The 22,148-nt window shown below is 41.6% G+C and overlaps 1 protein-coding gene across 1 annotated transcript in view; it reads left to right on the plus strand.

Annotated features, from left to right (window-relative positions):
* Positions 1-16,367: 16,367 nt before the first annotated feature.
* sulf2a (sulfatase 2a) overlaps positions 16,368-22,148 on the plus strand; it is a 45,797-nt gene continuing 40,016 nt past the window's right edge. Inside the window, exon 1 of the mRNA XM_035947804.2 lies at positions 16,368-16,436. The gene's annotated coding sequence lies outside the window, so the exon portion shown is untranslated. The remainder of the gene's footprint in view (positions 16,437-22,148) is intronic.

Consider the following 22,148-nt stretch of genomic DNA (forward strand, 5'->3'; position numbering starts at 1 on the left):
GCCAAGCCCAAGAACAGGCCTCTGTGATGGGGCAGACAGGACAAAGCACAGACAGGCTGCAAGGAGAAGGCCTCAGACCAGTGGGTGAGCAAACACAGGCCCACAGAGAGAACCAGGGAGCGATAGAGGGAGAATAAACCCGGGGAGTGAGAGTGTAGGAGGTGAAGGAGAGAATACAGTTTAGGTTTAGACGCCTTTCTGTCTGTGCTCGCGGTGTATCCCATCCTGCAACACATCGTCCATAAATGTTATTTCATCGCTGCACATACTGCAACATTTTTGTGTTTGGATGTCATGTTTAGCCCATATTGGAACAAATAAACTTCCTGCCATAGCTCCCACCTCTTTTAACCAGCACATGTTCACCTTATGCTGCTTTCTTTCTGTACGTGGCCACCTGGGCCGCCGGTGACAGCAGGGAGGCAGGTTCGGGGTCAGGCTAGAGGAGAGAGGGCAGCCGGGAACAGGACTAGCCTGAGGATGGAGGGCTGGATAATGGTGTGTCGGCCAGCCTGCAGTATGCCACCTCAGCATCCTTCTGCACAGAAGCCAAACTGTGAGCTATGAATTGGAGGGATGTGGCTCACATGTGGACTCCACACAGCTCGATGCTTTGTGCAACGGACAAATGGGTTTAGTGTGTTGCTCCTCTGTTTGCAGCTGCTCTCAGATGTTTGAGGTTCTCTGAGGGGAACGGCCTGGCTGGGGCAATAAATAGCTGGACTTGATAACTGGTGTTGTTTCACCTGAGCACTCAATCTGTAGTCAAACAAGCCCAAGGGATACCTATTGAAGTGTCCGGCTGCTTCAGGTTTATATTGCCTCGGTTAACATCCGCACAGATACTATCATGGTGTCTAGAATCTGAACTATGCAAACAGAGCTAAAAGTGGACAAGTGATACTGAGCAGTGAAGGTGCCTCAGAGAGATAGCAGCGTTTTGTAGCAACCTGTGACAGTTTCACTTTCCTTAAACCAAAATAACTGGAGTGGTGATATAATCTCCTTCCTAATCCATCATAATTAAGGTGATGTAGGCTTTGGGACTCATCCTAAGGGATGGAGGAAGGGGGCAGAACGGTGGTTCCTGCCCAGGCTAAGACCTATGTTCTGGGCATGTTCCAACGAGAACCTGAGCTCTCTCCTGCTCTGGCCTTGGTCCGCCTGGTTCGGCCCAGCTGCCTGTTCCCTGGAGAGCTGAGTGACAGAAGAACACTGCAGAGTCTCTCCACACGTCCTTCGCTTCCTGAGCTACTGCTGGACCACATGGCAGCAGGCTAAGTACACACACACAGAGAGGTGACATCTGAAACAGCAAATGCTGCAACAGTTTGTTTGTCATCTCTGCAAAGTGGTGAAAGTTCTGTGTGTAAATGGCATCCCTGGGTCAGACCAGAGCATACGTGAAATAAAAGCATCCAAAATTCAAATTCAGCATGAATTAAAAGTTTTGTTGTGAGAAACTGTGGCAGAGCACATCCAACAATTTCAGTTTGTTCATCATTTTCTTGAAAAAATATACTGCTTGGCATGTTCTCACAAAGTATAAACTATTACCAGTTGGACTAATTATCTAAAATCCTACATATAAACCTCTTATCTGGGAATGCGTCAACAAATTTTACAACTGCTACAATATAGCAGCAATTAGAATTTCTGCTGTGCAAGACTTTTATTTTTTGCTTCAAATCATATAAACTTGGTTGACAGGGAAAAAAAAATAACCTAATAATGAATTCAGACACTTCCAAGGTATTAACCAGCTTAGCTCAGAATGTTTTTTTCATATAAAAGGAGATGCTTTAGAAGAGCTCAGGGATGAATGTGTAATGAGCTCGAAATAACCTAAAGCCCTTTTTTTCTCTCTTTTTCTCTTCTCTATGTCCTCCCTCCCTCCTCCCCTCCCTGTCCTTTTTTTCTCCTCTTTTGGGAAACATGCCTTTCCCAGCTGCACAGCCCCCACAGCGCGAGGCCAGGCCAGGAGCACAGCTGGCCAGACTTGGTGGAGCCAGTCGACAGGCGCATGGAGCGCAGCCCGCCCAGGGCCCGCTTCCTCCGCAAACATGCCCAGGTGTGGGGCCTCCGAGCTGGGCTTCTGATCTCCACCAAACAGCACTGTGTGTGTGTGTGTGTGTGTGTGTGTCTGTGTGTGTCTGTGTGTGTGTGTGTGTGTGTGTGTGTGTGTGTCTGTGTGTGTCTGTGTGTGTGTGTGTGTGTGTGTGTGTGTTGGGAAGGATGGTGGGATGAGGGATCAAGAAGGCAAAAGGGGGGAGGAAGAGGAGGAGGAGGGGGTTGTCATGGTGCAGAGGGGGGTGTCCCTGCTGAAGCTGTGTCAACATTGTGTGTTAATGTGTGTGAGTATGTGCATCTGTATCTGCATGTGTTTGTGTTTCGGGAAGTGAGGGGTCACCCCTGGGGGAGACAGTGGGCAACAACAATTACCGCAGCATTGTAGCTAAATTGTGTCTGAATTGTTCGTCCCTGCCCACAGCCAGCCAGTGCCAGCAGAGAAAAGCTTAGAGTGGCTACGTAATTACTGTGCAGTGGCTCGTTTGAAAGATGCAGCACTGCTTATCAGCATATAATAGAACATAAATGATCACCTGCAGGATGAGCACACACTCATGCAAGGCTCAGAGGTCTGTTCGAAGAATGTAATTCAGTAAAGATTACTGATTACTTCCCACATTTATGAGCAAAGAACTCAGCAGCACCAGTTGAATAATGAAGATGAATAATGAAGATTCTTTGTCTTTATTAGCCAGCTGGAGTTGCAGCGTTTTTCACATTTGCTTCTCATGCACCTATTTGGCTTTAGAGATAGCATCTGCACACTCCTCTTATGAGGTATTTTGTTCACATAACCATATCTGACCATACTTTCTGTAAAATTCAAGTTTTTTGTTGCAGATGTTGAGCCGGGGTCTTAACACACTTAAACAAAAACACACTTTTGAATGTATCCAGCTCAGGCCACAGAGCTCGCCTGAGTAACTTTCCCGTAAATCACTTCATAAATCACTGCACAAATGTATGCCTAAACGATTTCAGATTGCATCGTAACAGTAACATTACCTGTGGCTAATTTGATATGCAACTCCCTGCCCTACCTCCTTTATTTTACTGTGTTCTGACTGATGGTGACCTCACACTGGCCTGGTTGACATCCAACCCAAGCATTTAACTTTATAACCAGATTCCTGCACACACACACACACACACACACACACACACACACACACACACACACAAAGCTTCAAATGCAGGCGCACACACATAGGAACCGCTTCCACACGTTGCACCAGATGAAACGTAGTGTAACAGGAGGCGTATGAGCTGGGGTCAGATCAGATAAGGCCAGGCCAGACAGCCTCAGATAAGCTCTTTGAACGGCTCTATCTGCAGCGTCAGGGAGACGTTCTCCCCTCCAGCCGTTTCACATGATGACTGCTAGCCAGGCAACTGCTGTTGGCCTGTTTGTGGCCGAGCCCTGCTACTAATTAACTGGGAGAGCCCAGGGCCCTCTGACTGACTGCCTTGTCTCTTGCAGTCCCCCCTACTCAGGATTGCTCATGCATGCATGCTAACTGACACTGACGTAAATACACAGGCATAGACACACAGTCTCCAATCTGTTGTGGACCCCAAGAGGATCAGAGACAGTGCAGGTTGCCCCCTTGTGGTACAAAATGAAGGCTGTTGGAGATAGTAGGAGAATCTTCATACTTCCAAGGTTTGTCTGTGTCCCCCAAAATCGTCTTTTTTTCTAAAACCCAAACAGTTAAAAGCATAAAAACATTTTGATTTGTGAGGGTTGCAACTATTAATTACAGAAACTATCAGTTAATCTGTCAGTTATTTAGGTGATTAAGCAATTAATAATTTAATTCACACCCTGGGGTGGTATAGCAACTAAGATTTCATTTAAAAATATATCCATGTGTCGCTAACTGTAACTCTATTGCAACTGAGAGTGTGTGAAAAATCAGAGAGCATGCAAGAGAGACGTCTGAACAACTACCTAAAAGTAAAGTAGTAGTTAAAATAAATACCAAACATGAAGAAAAACAGCTCAAATAGTTTGATAAAAGCAATAGATTGTATAGTTAGCTTCCAGTTTATACACTCAAGTAATAGTAGCGGATAAATATCCAAGACAAATGTTTCTACTGATGGTGGAAACAGTTAAAAGTAAAATGGATTAAAGTGTCAGCTGTCAGTGATGATAAATGATGGGCAAAACATTCAGTTTCTGTTTCAAGTTCAGTTCAGTTGCAGGTCAAGCTGTAGCTGTGCAAATCCAAACTTAACCAAAAGACAAAAAAGACATGTTCCCCTTGTGAACATGATGAGTTGTGCCATTTGGGGCTTCATGTGTAGACACGCTAGAGGTGCATCACACAATACAGACGTAACAGATTGTAATTCCCTAGAGTCTAATATGCTGTCTTCAAATTGCTTGTTGTGTTCAGTTAAACCCAAAGAAATTCACGTTATAGTTATGTAAACAGTGAAAACAGAGAATTGTAATCAGTGAATTGTTGACATTTTTCTCCATCAATTACCAAATCACTCTGCTAACTTGTAAATATTTCTGCCTTTTAACCTACTGTAGGTTTTCACTGAACAATAATGACCATCACTCTCATCGCACTCATGTTGTTGAGTCTTACACACTGCATTGTGTAATGTAAGCTTCTGATGGCTCCAGTCAGAGGTCTGTGCTGTGTTTTAGCAGCTCTCCCCTCCCACGGTGCAGAGGTTAAAGCCCAGTTAACCTCATATGTCCAGGAGAATTCCTGAGACTGTCAGCTATTTTTCCCTGCAGTGTCCCATTGAGGGTCTAGGCCTTAATGCTGGGAAATCTCCGTCTGTATCCCAGAGACAAGAAGCAACTCAATCATGATGTTTAAACAACACCCCACACACATTTATACAGACCCAGGAAGACGGTGTGTGAGCGATGCTGCGACTGGATTCTCACCACCAGAAGGTCTGTTTAAGAGGATCAGCTGGGATTTGAGTGTATGACAGTGTGTGAATAGGTGCATATGTGTGTTTGTGTCCGCATGCTCACCTGTTCACACACACACACACACACACACACACACACACACACACACACACACACACACACACACACACACACACACACACACACACACACACACACACACACACACACACACACACACACAGTGGACAGAAGGGGAAGCAGCCTGTTTTCACTGGGCCACAGTCACGGCTGAGTGTACACACAAGCACACACAAACAGACATATACACTGACCTCCACATTTTTTCCCTGAGCTCACCTGTTTGTTTAGAGGACGCCTGCAGCCTGATCAATTCAAACACAGCTCCAATGTTTCTACCTGTTTGAACAGCTGAGCGTTGACTTTAGCACTTTGCACAATAGCTCGGGATTGGTTTGGAAACACAGACAGGCCTCCTCCTCCTGTGCTCCTACCACTCGTGTGGACTTGGATGTGTTAAACGCTGCCCGGTGACCCACTGAAAGACTTTGTTTCCCCTTTAAAATAACTCACTCTGGTCTGACGGTGTACAATAAGAAATCTGGTTTTAAGTGCATGTTTGTGGTCTGCATTGCTTACTATATATGGGCTGGGCCTCCCAGTCCAACATCTAATTATGTGTTGAGCGCTGATGGGAAAGAATTACACACACACACACACACACACACACTTACATCCAGTAGGAATCTGTAATTGTGTGAATGCACTCTGTGGATGTTGGAGTGGATGTGAAGTATGGGAAGCAGTGTGCTATAGAAGGAATGCCCTGGTGCCAGTGAGACTAGGGAGCAGAGCGGCAGACGAGCTGTGGTGGAGCTAAATGAGGAGAGACGGCAGCGTTTATGACACAGAGCTGAATTCCTCTCTGATCTATAGGCAGCTGTGCACTGGTGGGCATCATCTGTATTTAGAAAAACACCTAAACACACGTGCAAACATGCACATAAAAACAAGAGGCAAAAAGGTGCGCATGGAAAAGGGTGGTAATGCCTCAAACTTGGAGCCCTTTCTATCACATATAGGCAGTGAGGGAGACTATTACGGGCGTAACGCGGCGCAGTGGGCTCATCGGCGTCCGTCTGTCGCTGGCCGGGCCGTTTTGGGGGTCCGGGCGGAGGGGTTTTGTGGCTGCGGTGCTGCCTGAGGCCTGGCTGGGCTGATTTACAGGCGGCGTGGGGACATGTGCCGGGGATACTCCCAGAGCAGCCTGGTGGGGGCCAAAACAGCCACACTGCTGCTGCCTGCACATCTGGAGTCTAGACTGAGTGGCTCTGCCGAGCGCCTCGCTCCCTCCCTTCTTCCCTCTCCACATCCACATCCATCCATCCATCCTTCTGCCTCAGCTGCTCGGCCCCCTCCCTCCCCAAACACAACCTTCATCCACTGTTTGTGTAGCTGCCGGGGCTCCGCTGAAATTTAAGATCAGCTCTCATTTTTTCCTGTCTCCCACTCACTTTCCTTCACCCTTGTTTCTCCCTCTTTCTTTCTCTTCTCTCTCCTTCTTGCCCAACATCTTCTGATGAAGGACAAAAAAAAAAGAAAAAAGAAAGTGAGTACACGTCATGGAGCGCATGTGGAAGATATCATAGAGGGGATTGTTATTCCTCTCCCTCTGAAATCCGGAGCCAAGTGTTCACAAAGGGTCCCTCCAGTGATCTTTCAAGGAATTGAGGATCAGGCTCCTGAGCCAAAGAGCGGTCATATAAACACATTGGCTCTGACACACATAATAAACAGCAGTGATAAACATGACACCCCACATACTCACTCTCCGCACTCACAGCCTTGTTTTAATGGCGGCTCCTGTTGGTAGCTGTCAGGACAAATGTTCCTTGCTCTGCTGAAAACCTTGTAAAGATGAAGGGTGCTGTCCAGTCTGACACCCCTGCACTTTATCCTCCCTTACTCTACCTCCTTTCCTCAAACAGAAACACGTAATCTCTTACTGTAATATTCACCATCTATCTCTATTCGCACACAAAGAGATAAAGCTTCTTATGCTGATGTTTTTTTTATCACTTTCTCACACATACATCCCATGAGAGAGCGCTCATTAACTTTGTATGGGAGAGCATAATGTGTAAACAGAGACATGTGTGTTATCTCTCATTACGATGACATGATGGATGGAACTGTGACACTCGCAAGATAAATATGTTTTGGTAGTTGGGATGGTCTTGGGAGGAAGTGAAGAACTAGCGGAGACACAAGTTATTATGTAAATGATCTGACGTGCCTGACAGTGGCTGTTTTATACCATTTAAACTGTGTCACCGGTAAACAGCACGCATCAGGGTTTCCCCTTCGCACAATCACAATAGTGTCTCCCATTTAAACAGTGGAAAGTTGTAGCAGAAACAACGTCTGTCGGAGGATCCGGAGAGGCAGGCGTCAGTGTAATTTACTGCAGACAAACAGGGACCTCTCTTTCTTTCCATGAAGCTTAATTTCCTTTCATGCACATGACCGTGGGATTTTTTTTGGTTTTTTTTTTACTGCTGTGTTCACCTTATTGCATTCGCACCATGTCGTACACTGCAGGATACACGGCTGCGTTCAACCCTCTGGTGTTAAACAGGTCATAAAAGGCGGCTACGTGATACTCTCCAACAAGGCCTGAACCTGTGCGGCTGCTGGACTGACTGTCGCCTGCCTGCCCGCCTCCCCCTCCCCTGAAATGGAACAAATTATCCAGCTACTTATGTAAAACAAGGTAATATTCATTTTCGAGAGAAGCCGAGAACGCAATCACATCTGGATAGCACTATTTGGTGTTTGCCTTCTCTGGAAGCCATTAGGACGAATAGTTTTCCTGCTCTATCTGAATGGTCTTCTCTCACTCTCACGTTTCACTCTGGTTGAACCTCGCACATCTTCTCACCACCTGTATCAGCTCTGGTTCCCACCCTTGTTTTTTGTCACAGGACAGATAGGGAGGGTGAGGGAAGGGAGAGGGACACCAGATACAAGGGAGGGGGGGGAGGGAGTTTTGTGTGAAAGACAAAGAGAACAAGTAGTCCCAAGTGCTAGAGGTGACCTCAGCTCTTCAGATTACAGGTGCAAACTGTCGCCACGGCTCTCACCTGCGTCAAGGCCATGGGGTTTGAGTATCACACATGACAAAAGTCGAGGAGACACGTTTTGCTGCTCTGTATGAGCTACACCGATCAAAAGTGAAGCTGACCCTGGCTGACACGATAACAAAAAGTTTTCTGCAGCGACATCCTGAAATGCCTCCCGTTGGTCACTGGCTAAAATGCTCAATTCAGTGGAGACTCATAAAGACACTTTCCAAATAATACACTGGAAAAAATGCTCCTCTCAAAACAAGAAAAAAAAACTTATTTCAAGGAACTTTTGCCTTGAAATAAGTGGGGGAAAATGGCTTGGTAAGATATCTTAAAACAAGATATGATATTTAGAATATTGAGATCTTAAAATTAACTGGGAAAACTTATTTTAAACTATATCTTTTTAAATCAGGATTGTCAAGCTTAGGTATCTTAAAATAAGCCAGACATGCTAAAATAAAATAGCACTTTTTCACTCAAAAAAGATTTATGCTTTCATGCAACCTCCTAATTTGAGATGTATTAAACTTATTTTGAGTTTTCTTGTAAAATACAACTCAAAACAAGATAATTTCAAGATTGTTTGACTAACAAGATATTTAAGATGCATTGTCTTAAAACAAGTCCCTCCATCTTGTTGAAATGTCACTTGTTAAGTGAATTTATCTTAAATCAAGTGGGATGAGACATTTTGACTAAAAATAAGACAAATAGACTTGGTAAGATTTTAAGTTTTTGCAGTGTACGGCAGTGGTCAAAACGCTGCTGACGTAACTAAGCAATTTACTGTAAACCAGAGTGAGAGGCAGCTGAATGTATTTTGTTATTTTAAGACAAAGCGTTGAATCAAATTGTCCCTCTGAGACCTGTATATCAAACAATACGTGCATCCAAGACAGAGAAAACATTAGTTTTCTACTTATGAACCCGCGGAGCTGCAGAGCGTTCTTGGTGTCCTGGTGTTGTGCAATAAGTCACCGTTTAGTTGGCAAGGCGTGTGCGCTGTTGGTGTGTTGAGACCCGCAGATTGGCACAGCATTGTGTGTGAATCATCGGGCTTACTAAGGCAACACCACTGTCAACACAAGTCTGCCCAACGCCCCACGGGGAGAGGCTCAGCAGCAGCAGCGGTGCAGCCGGACTGGAATTAGTTGTGTTTGTGCTCAGAGAGTTAGACAAACACAAGCTTTACATGTTATCCAGCGACTTAGGAAAAAAATCTGTCTAGTGATAAAGTCAGGTAAAAGGAGAAGCAATCAGAAAGCTGCAGTAGATGAAAACTACTGTATTTATGATCTTGACTGCTGATAAAGTGGTGATAACGGGAGGTGCAAAGAAAACTAATTACACACCCCTAATAGGTGAAAATTGCTTCGTGTACCATCTGTTTGATTTCAAGAAATCAACAAATACTGTTGATGATTTTTCAAAAACTCATCGCTTTTCTTAAAATGCCCTTGAAAATAAAGCTGTATGAAACTTTAAACAACACGATTGTCCTGTTACAAATGCAGAATCTAAGTCAAGAAATAAAACACACATTTGCATTAAGCTCTTGGGTTTGGCTGCTACAACCACTTAGTGTGGTATGAGGATCAGCTTGTGGTTATTGATGTTTTTTTTGAGTAACAGGTTGTGTAAAAGTGAGCTGTCTGACTTCATGATTCCTTTCATCTCCCACAACAGTCCATGTGAATTAAATGTGCAATGTGCAGGACTGAAGGTGACCTATTAGCAGAAAGTCATTATAATACTCATAATTATGAAATCATTAGCACATAATCAGCTCATAATAAGGGTTGTGTTTTTGTTAAGGTAAAAAGAGCTCCTCATATCTACATTAGGAAAGTGTCCAATCTGTCACCCCCTGGTATATGGATTATCATTTTAATAATCGCATGCGGAAAAACATACTGTCTTTATTGTGTTGTACTCAAAATGAAATCGTAATTTACAAAATGAGCGTCGTGCTATATCGAAGGAGACTAGAAACTAACAACTGAGATCATAAATTCATTAACTAATTGTTTACTGCGCTAACAAATTAAATGAGAAGTAGCATCAAGTTCTTATAGACTTCTGTACAATCCAACTTCTTTTTGCAGGCAGAGGATTCACAACCTACTGGCTGTTAGAAAGAATGCAGGTTTAAGGCTTCACTTTTTAGACCCAGAAATTACAGCCATCTTTTATCTAGCTGCAGTCTATTTTTTTAAATCTAGAGCAAGTTTTTACACAGAAGTAATGGCTACTGTAGGTTGGGAGGGATGATTCAGGCTGCATCCACAACTGATCTTTTTTTTTCATTTGAAAAAGCACAACTTCTGCTATCATTACCATTATCACTGACACTACTCTGGCACATTCTGACCTCTAAAACAGAAACTCTGCTTACTCTGTTCTAGTTCTAAAACTTCATGGTTGCATTTCAGTCTGTGCAGGGAGAAACTGAGACTTCTGGAACCGATGACAAAGAATGACTACAGATGCTGTTGCTCTTGTTGCAGGAAATCTGTGGTCTTAGTTTTGCTATTCTTTCTTCTGAGTATTTTCTAAAGCTAAGCTACTAACCCTCTGCTTCATGCTTACATTTCGCGTTAGCATGCCCAAACGGTCATGTGACATGTGCTTTTATATATGTTAGAATGCACACAAATTATTTCTGAAACAGAGCTAAAACATTCGGATGGATGTAGATTGCTTATGTTTAAAAAACTCTATATTAAAATGAAAAGGTATTAGTGTGGATGTGGCCTCGGTTGGTTAAATCTGCAATCTCACTGCAAAGTGCCACTAAATTTTATCCACTAGTGATTTAAGGCACCATTGTGTAGGAAGTATAACTTGCGGTGATAGTGGCCGTCGTTGACCAAAAGCCACAAAAAGTCGCTGTTTTTTTTTTTTTCCCACTGTGATGACATCAACGTATGTTTATGTTCCTTCAATTCACTCTGCAGGTGGAAAATTTTAAATCCAAGCTTTGCTATTATTGGGAATTATGCAGCTTTTAGATTTTGTGTGAAGAGTCAGTATGGATCTGTAATGATTGATTGAGCTATCTCTCTGTTTGTAGAGTTTCACATTTTAAACTTAGCAATTAAATATGATCATGTTAAAATGGCTCAAGAATTTATTCGATACGGGCGATCAAAGGTTGTTGTCTTGAATGTGGGAGTTAAAAATGAAGTGAAAATGAAAGAGTGGTGTCGAGGCTCATGCCCTGTCAGGTAGAACGAGACCAGCACAGTCTCAGTGACGAGTGACTTGTTTTTATTGCACTCGCTCGCCTGGATCATGTCAGAATAGATCATTGTTTCAAATTTCTGTGAGTGAATGAGCCTTTTTGTGTGTGTGTGGTGGTATCCGCCAAACCAGTCCGTCACAGCGACTGTGTAAAGAGCTTTACAGTGCATCAGCTCCAGTTGTAAACAGCCCCAGTGTGTTAACTTGGTTTGTAACAAACTGCCTTAACAGGGCTTTTTTACGACTGTGTTATGACGTCCTGAATGGTCTGCTGTCTGCAGGTGGCACTTAACCTTTCACTCAACTTCCCTCCGTCCACACTATACCTCTCTCTGTCCCTCGTGCCTGGTCTCATCATACCACTGATTCACTCATTTCAATACATGAAGAGAAACCATCTATCTCTCTATATGCCTAATCTATCATCCAGCTGTTGTTGCCATCTGGGATCTCAACAAATCTTTGTCACACTCACTGCGATGCCTGTAATAACAGCTCTATTGGTAATTACAACAACAACTCTCAGAGGCATATTTAAAAAGATCATGGGCTCCTGTGTTTGGGTGTAGCCTGTTGTTTCATCTGTGAGAGAAAACTGGCAACTAACGAAGAGAGAAGCTGTCATTTGGTCGTCATAGTTGCAGTGCTTCTAGAGACTAAAAATAGGGCTGTTAAGGTAGAGTTTGGATGAGATGCTGTTCGTGTGCATGAGGCCTCTCTTCCAGGAGCTCAGTGCCTTTGGGAGAATAATGAAAAATAAACACGGAGCCTTGATGTTGACTCAGGGAGAAGTGATCCACAGGTTATTGCTGCACCCCTCTTTCTCCTGCTCTCCCATGGCTCTGGGATGAGTTTATGTAATCTAAGCACATTACTCCCCCTCCACACACACACACACACACACACACACACACACACACACACACACACACACACACACACACACACACACACACACACACACTGGCCTCCAGGGCAATGGATGTCAGATGCTGCTGTCATGTCTCATTTACACCTATTGCTCTGTAGCTGTAATGGTTAGACGGACTGAGGCTATTTATGACACCGATCCTCTGGCACTGACATTTCTCATCCAAGGTTAGGGTCAATTAGCTCATTTTGATCAATACAAATTATAAACGGAAGCAGCAACTCATTCTCCAGTGATGCAGCATCCATTCATTGTGGTTTTAAACCCTGATGTGTCATGATTTTTCCTGATTTGTCTAAATGTTCTAGCCTTTTTTTCTAGTTATCTATGTATCTATGTATAGACCAGACATCTACAGAATTTAAAAAAAGGCATATAACTACAATGGCATCATGTAATGTACGCAAGTAAGAAAAGGCGTATTAAACATTGAATAATGCTGAGACTGCATGTGTAGAGAGGTAAAGGTATGATTGATTGAGAGATATTTCCGCTCTAAAGGGTCTAAACCTGCGTATAAAGTCAATTTTTAATCCCAGTGAAAGCAGAAAACTGTATTTTTTGATACCTTTGTTAATCTACAAATATGGCATTTGTAATTGGGGTAAAATTCAAGGTATCCAGTAGCTCATACATGTTACATTTCAGAAAAATAAGGAAAATAACATGCAAAAATAAGGTGCAAATTGCGCTGGGAGAAGAAATAAGGTGCAAAATCACACTGGTATTTTACAATGAAAGGAATGTTAAAAGTCTAAATACAGTATAACATAAAAATAACAATAGTATTATACACTACTGTTCAAAAATTTGGGGTCACCCAAACAATGATAAACAATAAACACTTTTATTCATGTGCTAATATAATTGCACAAGGGTTTTCTAATCATCAATTATCCTTTCAACACCATTAGCTAACACAATTTAGCATTAGAACACAGGAGTGATGGTTGCTGGAAATGTTCCTCTGTACCCCTATGGAGATATTCCATTAAAAATCAGCCGTTTCCCGCTACAATGGTCATTTACCACATGAACAATGTCTAGACTGTAATTCTGATTAATTTAATGTTATCTTCATTTAAAAAACTGCTTTTCTTTCAAAAATAAGGACATTTCTAAGTGACCCCAAACTTTTAAACAGTAGTGTAGAAGGGTTCTTGGATTCTGGTGCTGGAGTATCAAAAGAAATCCATCTAACTCAGCCTGTTACGACACAAACAAGCTTTCATGTTTTTCAGAAACGGTTGACAGAAAAATTGATGTTCTTTCCTCAGTCCTGCCAACAGAAACTACACCAGAGTCAGAGCTGTCTGCTGTCTAAACTACTCTTCAAACTAGCTGGTGGCGCCATCTTGTGTGTCAGTTAGGTGTGTAAAGATGACAGAATAAAATAAAATAAATACATATTAAATCTTAAAGCTAGAATCCTGCTGTGCTTTAAATTATTGATATAAAAATAACTCATATAGAATTAAAGCTACAACCTTACAGAAATATCTGCGAAAACATAGGCAAGCCTTATTTTTTCTATATATTTTTCTTACTTAGTTTTAATTGTTTTTTATTTATTTACTTACTTTTTTAAAATTATCTAGGTTAATAATACTCTGGGCTCTTTACATTATTATTTATTGACTCTCTCTTTATGTGTGTGTGTGTGTGTGTATGTGTGTGTGTATACATATTTAATTATTTTATACATTGTAGATTAATACTGAAGACATCAAACAAAAACAGTGTTAATCTTCAGCATTAACCTACAATGTAGAAAATAATACAAATAAATAAAAAGCATTGAATGAGAAGGTGTGCCTAAACTTTTGACTGACTGTAATATTATACACAGGTAAAGTTACATTTTATATATACATTTTCTATAACATTGTAGGGTTTTAAGCCTTAAATGTAAATTACTCGGGTAAATTAACCCCATAAATCAAACTGAAGAGTCAAATTTATTAGGTATATTTGTAAAGACAATCTTGTTTTTCTACTTGAAGGCCCATCGACTTCACAGCTGTTGCTTTAATGTTGCTGTACTAAAAGGCTAATTTCTTTTTCTAGCATTTCTACCTGATGAGTTGGAACAAATAAGCATGAATTGGGTAGGATGAGGCCTTCATAGTCACTACAGGTAATGGCTGCTGTTAGCATTCAGATACTGATTACAAGGACTCTTGTAACACTCAGATAAGACAGCAACCTTCAGCAAGACTTATATTAATATGATAAACTGCCAAAAGAGGTAAATAAAGTTTTAGCTTTAACGTCCGTAAAACGATGCTACTTTGTGAAAACACATTGGCCGGCTGAGAAGTTAGCTAAAACTTAGCTAGCAAGCAGTTTACTCGACGACCTCGCTTTTTGGATGAGCTAAATGTGGACATTTGCTTCGAAAAACAGGTATAGTCTTATGGAAATCTATTTCTAAGCATTTTCTCTCTTTGTTTAATGTTTTATCTGCAGTCTGTGGTCACTTGGAGTCGGTAGAGGTCGCTGTGAAACAACGTTAGCCCGGACCAACAGAGGGGCTACAGGAGCAGGTACAGAGCACCAGGTGTCAAAGTTACTGTAAGAAATGTTTCTAAAAATGTCCTCAATGCCAAAATTAATGAGCACTGACCTCATTCACTTAGCTAAACCTATCGTTTGTGTAGTAATCATACAGTACACACCAAAATAAACAGCTCCTTAATATACAGAAGCTGCTCACTGAGGATTAAAAAGTCATATTCATAATGTGCTACATTAGATCCAGTTGCATGAATACCTCATGTATAGAGAATATAAATATCCCTGCATTTACTGTTGAAAACATTATATATTCCCGTACCATTAGAATCTGCACAATGCACCAAACTTGTGGTTCCCATATAATCATCATTTGCACACATCTGTAGCTGTACATAATAGTTGAAAGTTATTTTCCTTCTTTAACCTGTTGCCCTTGTTTGAATGCAAGCGTGTGTTTTTTGTAAACCGTCAAATTCATTATATGTGTACATAAACTTGGCTAACGGAGCTGATTCTGAGTCTGTCTAATGTCAGATTTCTTCAAAGGAGCAGTCAGCTGTTCGGTTCAACCAAGGGTGAGCTCCTTCTGAAAGTCTGTTTTTCTCAAGTGTTTTGTTTTTGCCGTGGTCTATTTGATTAGGGAATAAATTAGATGAGTAAAACTTGCTTTATTAGGTTTGTATCTGAGGGTGGATGCAAACAGGGTCACGGTATGGTACCGTCACACTCATTTGGCCAAAAAAGAGCCTGCTTTGTGTTGCGCTACCAGGCCTAAAATGTAATTGATAAGTTATCCACCTTCAGCAGCAGTGACCTGTTTCATTTATGCATGAATAAAAATGTGGTTGTAATTGCTGCCTTAGAAATTCAGTCAGCTCAATATGTGTATCGGACTGCTACCTGTTTGTTTTTGCGGTGCTAATTATTGATTAATAGCATACTTATCTTACAAGGCAGTGTTGATTGGAATTTAAACAAGCCTGTTAATTACCAACCACAGATTCGTGTGAATAATTATGCAAAACTCATGATGTAAAACTGTGACAGGAAAACATCAACTTTTGTTAAGGGGCTAGATTTACCCCAGGGGCCCCATTGATTTGAGCAGCGCGTATGCAGTTTGTTATACTAAGAAACAATGAATTCAAGTGTTTGCTGTTGTGTCATGCAGGAGAATACTTTCATCAGTCTGTAAGTCTCTGAATTTGATATTAATAGACTATGAGTGATGTTTGGAGATTCAATAGACTAAATGAATTATAGATGATGTGTCCTGGAAAATATTACTCTAATCTCTGAACAGAACATTAGAGACCTCAGGAGCTAGACTGGCCCATGACACCCAGTCAGGGAGAGAGACAGGCTGGTGTCTGTCATCAGATACTCCCCCTGTTTCCCTCTCCGTCTGCCTGTCTGTCTCACACAGACGCTTCCACACACCCAGGTCAGTGGTACGGATCGGCCGGTTGTTTCTTGTATTTGGGGCATGTGTGTCTCAGTGCGGCTGTCACAGTAAGGTCACTCACACTGAATTATACTCTGTTATTCTTTTTATAGGCATCCTGTGACAAGCTCTGCCTGATAGATGCCTCAACCAGACAGTAGCAAAGCTAAGCAGTTGAAATCATCCACACACAAGGTAAGGAAGAAAGATTGTTTATTAAAATTGCAGAAGGTGAAATTCTGATCTTTTTTGACTGCAACAATACTGCATTGTACACATACTGCTTTGTGAGCTGAGGTGTATTAGCAGTAAGATGTAAAAGTCTCTGAGTAATGGCCCCATTTGGGCTATTAAACTCTAAAGTGCAATTTAATTTCCTTTATATTGTGTTTAATCTTAGCCAATACATCACTTTTTCGAGTTATGTGTTTTGTATATAAAGATTTTATCTTTAAACTAACAAACTGTCAGATAAATTAGGTAGACGTATATAACTACGCAAGCTTAAAACACTCAATTAAACGAGCAGTACCTCAGAAGTGTACTTAAGTGTAGGAGTCAGTTGACTGCACACAGGTTTCTTCTTTAAGCCTCTTTCAGACATGCACTCCTTTTCATTAATCTGACTGCTTCTGCACCTGTCGCCTTCATGTCTGAATGAGCACTCCGGTAACTTTTCCGTAAAAGTCGTGACAGCATTCTAACTAGGTCAAACCTTGTAAAATTTCTGTATCACTTTCAGCATGGCGCAAGGCTGAACTGCATTCACATTAACAGACAGACACACACAACCACTACCATTAACATAAACAACCAAAAGTGAATGTAATGCAGGTTTGACAAAACGGTATCTGGAGGTGAAGTTTAGTTTGTTGCTTCCGGCTGTTCGTAGGAGTTTTTCCTCCGAGTTTATTAAATAACAGCAGCATCAGACAGCAGCAGTATCTATATAATGTTCTCAAAAACGGGAGCGTATTATACATTCACACACTTAGAAAAAAGCAATAACTTCACTTATTACTTATGATTCTGAATGATTCCTGACATGGAGACAGTTTCAGTCCAGGCCAGGATCTAATTTCACTTCTTCTTTTATTCACTTTGGACAAGTGAGCTGCCACTCTGTGTCGCAGTTTACCAGCTGCAGGTAAATCGTCTGTTTAAAATGCGACTGTCCTCAGGGTGAGTCCTGAACTCCATTACAGGTGTCAGGTTGTTTCGATTTTGCTGTTGGTAAGTCGAAGTTAGATTATCAAACAGTCAGTCAGTCAGTTGCATCCGATGGAATCGGTGACATGAATAGAGGTCTTCATCCAGCTCCCTCTGTCCAACATTGCAGTCAAAAGTTCTTTGCCCTCCAGCCCAGTGTCTTCTTCTAGCACCTTCCTTAATATTGTGCTGCCAACCCTTCTGACAGTATCAGGTTTCCATAGCGGTACTCAACCAGCTGCCTCGTTGTGTCTCACCACATATCCAGCCAGGGCTAGTCTATGTTGCCTAATGATGGTTGACATGAACCATATAGCGACATGTTGGTGAGGTGCGATTTCCAGGAGATGTTTTGTACCATCCATAGCATTTTGGTAGAAATCGCATAAATTTTTTTTGAGAGTGTCTTTGATCATGACCAGGAATCAGATCCATAGAGTAAGATGGACTCCACTGATGCCTTGAATACTCTCATTTTGGTTGTCATTTTAATTGGCGATACCCATATTTTTGACAGAGAGTTTAATGCTCCCCAAGCTTTACCAGTTTTTGTTTCTATATCGTGTGCTGTGTGGGTGTCGCCTTCAAGATATAGGAAATCATCAACTTTTTTGATTTCTGACCCATCTAGTGCATGCAGTGTCTCTTCAGATGTTGGTTTAAGGTGCATCGTCTTTCCAGCATTCAGGAGAGTCCAATCTGTCTTGATGATTCAGATCACCAAACATTAACAGAATTTTCAGTGTTTAGAAAATCATAAATAAACTAGGCTGTTAGTCATTTTGAGTTCAATAAGCTATTTGTTTAGATTTAATATTTTGTTTATTATTGCATCAATATGCATTCTGTCACTTGAGTACTGTCCAATCTCGCACGAATGACAAATATCGAATGTGTACTTTGACTTTCTCAGTCCCTGTGGTGGGTCTGTCTGAATGGTGCTGTGAGGAACATTAACATAAAAGTGATCTATGTCTAAATAGCAGAATGTTGTCACTTTAACAGACTGATGCAACCTCAGTGTCCCCATGTCTGAAAAGAGCTTCATTTAACAACTACTTCTCAAATATCACAATATATGATGTTAGATACAAGCACAGAAAAACAATGTTAACTGAATTAAAGCTATCATAAAAAAGCCAAAAACTCAGTGTTATGTTTATCGAAAAGACAAAAAGAAATATTTAAACTTACATTTATGAAGAAGTAAAAAATAGCATATATCCATATTATATCCGGACTGTGTACATAGTGCACTTTTCTCAGTGCAGCATACTAACACTCGTAGTATACTGTCTCAGTAGCTGTAAAAATACAAAAAAAAATTGATATTTGGTACTAAGAGGAAATTATAAAAATGCTTGTAATATCAACCGAGCTGTGACTTGGCAAAGAGAAAACTCATTTTTGTGTTTTTCATTTTTCATGGTGGAGCTGGGTCATCACAGCTTTTCTTTTCTAGCAGTGAGCAAGGCTTTCATTTCTTCTGTACATTACACTGTGGGAGGATAGTATCCATCAACGGCACTCTCAAATTGATTGCATTTACTGTGCGCTCTGTCTATTGTACGTGCACTCGGTTTTGATATTTCTCCAGTGCGACCAACACTGAGAAACCTGAATTGAATTTATATGTAGTACGGATAGAAACACAGCATGTAACCAACAGACCTTTTTTACACAATTTAAAATGATAGCAACTTTCCATTCAGCTGTTTCAATTAAGATATGTGCGTGCTGGCCTCACTGTCACATCGTCATGACTTACTGGGACATTTGAATTAGAACAGACTCGAGTTGAAGCTATCAGTAACAGCTTTTGCTTCAGTGACGAGTCTCAAAAGAGTTATTATTATAGTTGTTTTATTACAAGCTAAATTTTAATGTTCTACAGAGTGTACCAGTTGACTTAAGAAATGTTGTCATCAGCCACAAATATCTTGCTTTTAAAATGTGCATAAACACGCAGTCTAAATTCTGTTTTCCGTAAACAAATATCTTTGAGTAAATTCCAAAAAGTATAAAATGATTATTACTTTTGAGTAAACTCGTTATAAGCATGCACTATATTGTATATTGCAAGTAGTGCAAACTATAATCAGATTACTATAATCCAATTATGTGTAACACCTCCCTCATCAGTCGCTTCATGTTCGGGAGTCTTATAAATTCACCTTATCTCAACAGTAGATTTCTCTTGTGCACGCTAAGCTCACTGTGTGTTGAACACAAGGTTCCTTCTCCTCTGTTGGTGTGCCTTTGTCTCCCCCCGGCCCTCCTATCCATCCATCTGTGCTCGTCCCTCGCTGACTTTGGCTCTCCTCTGAGTGTGTTCCAGCCATATTGTGGTTTGAAGTGTTTCTGCTTCTAATGAGCCAATTGTTCTTGTGTTTTGTTCCCCTCGGGGAGTGTTGTGTAGCTAACAACATTCTGCTCACAACCATTTTAAAACATATTCACTGCACCGGGGAGGGATTGGGGCCAACAAAACAATAATGCCTTGGAGCATGTACAAAATGAAAAATGTGTTAATGACAGTCGCACTAGCGAAATGACAGCGCATTCTTTTCCTGTCAATTAGACCTTGGTTATTCAAAAGCAATTTGCAACTCCCTGCAGAGTAAAATGTGTGCCATCTTCCAGGCCTTGCTCTGTGATTGTGTAAGTGATGTATTCATTCCATTTCTCTGTGTGCGTCCTAGTTTGAGACATAGAAATAATATTAAGGTTAGAGACAAGCCACAGTACTCAATCCGCAGTGTTCTTCCCATAAAAACAGAAACGTATAGGTCTATTTTGAGGTGTGTGTGTGTCATGATGTGTGCACAAGTTCACCCATAATTGTGTTAAAGCGGTATTGATACAGCTGGCATTCACGGCCCTGATTAATTGCCATGGCATTTGGTTGTTCTCGGTAAATGCCATATCCCATGCTGAGCGCATGGTTAATGGATGTCTGCCCATTGCAGGGCCAGCATTGTCCCTCCCTTTCTTTTCTCTCCCTCCATCCTTCTTTCTCCTCTCATTCCTCTCCTCTCCCTCCTTCCCTCTGCTCCCCTGCCCTCTCCGCCTCCTCTGCTTTGTAAAAGGTTAGCTGTGCTTTATCAGCAGGAATAGACGCACAGGCGGACTGATCCCGTGCACCTCAGATGTCCACGCTCCTGACAGTTTTGTCCAGAGTGGGCTTGCCGTACAAAGGCTCGGCCCGCACTTTGTATCCGCCAGCATCAGTTCAAAGGTAGCTTAAGGTTGTGTCCTCTCCATTTTCTGTTTAATCTACAGTAAATTTGTTATGAAAAGAGCTGTGAAACAAGCTCTACCTTGAAGTGTATATAACCCTAATGCCCAATTTCAGTTTGTCTCTATATCTCTGAGAAGAAAAAAAAAAAGATATGAAGAATTAGCTCTCGTCCTCAAGTGAATTAGTTTGCTCTATCTTAATGAGGTTTGCCATGTCAGAGGGAACAGTTCAGAGCATGCATGCTAAACAGGCTGAAATTGGAATAGAGTATTAGCTCCTAACTGCAAAAATACCTTCTCTCTCCAGCTCTAATTCTAACACTGCCACGCAATTACCCTTATACACAATTTTATCTTGTCACTTCCAAATGGGAATAGAAGACCAAGCAGAGGAGAAATCATTCTGTTATTTTTTTTCTTCTTTCTTTTTCTTTCTGGAAAACTAATTCCAAAATCTAATTAACTGCGGAAAAACATGTCACCAGTTTGGCTGGAAACATCGAATATAGTTATGCAAATGGGCCCATGGATTGTAGAATGTGATTTGACAGAATCTCATTCTGGGTGATGCGAGTCCAGATAGAAAGATTACTCAGCCGTATCTGAGTGCAGGCAAACAGGAGGCGATGAGCCTGGTAATTTATTGTGTTGATATTTCTCCTGTTTGACTTCAGACAGCTCATTAAGGGCCGAGGTGTCACCCAACCGGACACAGAGACAGACGGGAGCATTTCTCTAATGGGCCCTCCTCTGCTCGGCCTGCATCAGCTCTTTTCCTGCCTTCTGCATTGCTGGCTTAATCTCTGACTTTTTTAATATGAGGTGCCAAATAAAATTTTACACAATTCATCATTTTGCACCTCACAGGGGAGAAGGAGGTGCTACTTCATCCTCCCACTTGTCTTTAGTCTGCTTACTGGGCTGTTTCAGGGCAGCCACAGAGAAGTGGCCAGAGGGCTGAGATATGGAGAGGATGTTTTTCTTAGAACACAAAGGAGAGATGATAATAGTTGCTTTGTTATCACATCGTGCCGTACGGGTGTCATTCTACCGTAGCTGGCTGGTGCTGTTCTTGGCAGTGAGTGGTCCATATGCTGCGAGAATGTTGCAGCTCAATTAACGTTTGTCTCTGCAAGTGGACGCATGCTCATATAAACACTTTACATAGATCATTTTAACCGTAACTCAATCCCTCGTATTGGTGCTAAACGGAAACCACAAATGAAGACTCAGCCTAAACTGTCCTATTGAAGCAGTGCAATCAAGCAAAACGTTTTCACTTTTGAATGTTTTGTCATGTTTCAGAGACATTTAGTTGACACAAGTATAAAAATAAACATACCAACACATTACGAGAAAGCCCCCCTGCAGCGATGACCTTTCCTTGTGATGTCGGTCCTTACACCAGGCTCTTCAGGAGCCGTACTCACACCCTGACAGCTCCTGATTGCATGCCAG

This window comes from Amphiprion ocellaris, chromosome 5, assembly GCF_022539595.1.
Source record: "Amphiprion ocellaris isolate individual 3 ecotype Okinawa chromosome 5, ASM2253959v1, whole genome shotgun sequence".
NCBI classification, from domain to species: domain Eukaryota; kingdom Metazoa; phylum Chordata; class Actinopteri; family Pomacentridae; genus Amphiprion; species Amphiprion ocellaris.